Raw genomic sequence first — 1,960 nt, forward strand, 5'->3', positions numbered from 1 at the left:
CAACACAGCCTCAGCTGATCACGTCTATGAGAACCAGGGTGATCAAGTTGAGCAGTCCTTTACAAAGGACTCCCCCGAGGAGTAGAAATGGTGAAGACGTCTGTACTCACGGGAGGAAGAACGTCAAAGTCGTAATCATCATACCGAAATCGGCAGTACCATGCCTGGTAAATCGAAAGAATCATTAAAATCGTGAAAACCGAATCAATTAAATCCAAAACATTTGTTGTTTATTTAAAACGCTTCACGCAAAATCAAAACCGAAATAAGTAAATTACAAAAATCATTAAAACATCAGAAAAATGAAGAGCCAGTATTATGACACTCATTAACTAAGATCTAAACTAAATCAAAAATCATCCCTTGCGGATTCAAGACTTTGGTCTACGCCTTCAAGAGAAGCGATGTGTGCTCCTTGTTGCACAGATAACGGGGAACTTGCGATCATTGACTACCCAAATGGCTACCTCTTCTGACGATTGCGTCAGACTACGAGGAATTACGCACCTGGGCCGTTTTGCCCGTGACAGAAGCATCCATCTTACCATCATCTATAATCATCCTAAGACAACTTTCCCGTTTCTGGTGGGGGCAACTAAGTTTGTGCAACAAAATAACTGGCGTAGTACCTTCGCTTGAAGTTAGTCTGCGACGCTCATGAACATTTTGATACTTAAGGATGGGGTGTCATAGTAACGGTCATTCGTACACGAACCCCGTAAAGCGTAATAGAGCTCCTTTGTGTAGAGTGGAAGAGACCATTTTAAAATTATCTTCTTAACCAATCCATACCAATTAAAATATCGCCTGGGAACCGAACTTCTTCCGAGACGATGTTGACATCAATGCGTACATTAACTTCCTCGTCTAAGGAAAAAGGATAATGTGACGGCCTCCTACTGCGCGAAATGAATGGCCTGAATCGCCTCTTACGAGCGAGACGAGGTCTGACCGCTTATGGTCTTTTTAGCCTTCAAGCATTTTCATTAAGTTTACCTCTGACCCGGTGTCTATGAAACGGTACAAAATATTCGCATTGACTTTAGAGATACAATGGTCGTCCTACTTTGATATGATCATTGATTTGGCGTGATCATATCGGGAATCTATGTTAGATTTAAATCCCCCTGGATTCGCCTCACGTTAATCTGGATTGTCGGCGGGGCCCCTGGGCGGAACAAAGGGACATTTCCTAGAGACAGGTGACGCTGCCTCGTTACAGTTAACACCTCAGTGGATGTGAGGCCCCCCTTGACAATAACAGTCTGCAAGGGTCCCCCTACAGTCTTTCTCACTGTGGGTACGAGAGTTATGAAATGAACATTATTTGGATGGGGGTTTTTCAACACGGTGACACTTCATTCGTCTTTACCTGGCTTTCTGCACGTTTACCATTACCCACGGCGAATGGCTCCAGCATCGCTGTGCATCATCCACTAAAAAGCCTAACGAATCTTCCTCCTTCAGCTAGTCTTCTCTCAGCCCCTGTGGCAATCCCTGGAGAAATAGCCCTGCGTTAGTTCTTCTGTCATTCTAATCGCCCTCGGGTAATCTCTCCAAGCCCTGATAGACTACGGATTCTATGTTGACAAAAAGTCATCGTCGCTTGCCCTGTAGCTGAGTTGTAACTAGTCAGATGGTTGTAAAAGCAGTGGACGAGATAGTACCCTCTGAATTTAAGACGTATCTTTTTCTTTAAATTCAACCCATGAATTTATGCCATCGAAAATGGGAGAGTTTTTACCATGAGATCGCTTGTACCACGGCAAGAACTCCTGGCAGCTCTTATATAAGCTCGTCTCGTTTTCTTGCTGCTCCCTGCTCGATTGTGTCGTCCAGGATTCTACCTCCTGGTTCCGTTTAAGAGGTTTTGAGGCGGAATTTTCGGCTTTAAAAGGAAGGCGGGGACCGTATCTTTATAAATGACATCCTCCACTGAAGGCGAGTAGAATTATCAGGC

Source organism: Penaeus monodon, chromosome 20, assembly GCF_015228065.2.
Source record: "Penaeus monodon isolate SGIC_2016 chromosome 20, NSTDA_Pmon_1, whole genome shotgun sequence".
In the NCBI taxonomy this organism is placed as follows: domain Eukaryota; kingdom Metazoa; phylum Arthropoda; class Malacostraca; order Decapoda; family Penaeidae; genus Penaeus; species Penaeus monodon.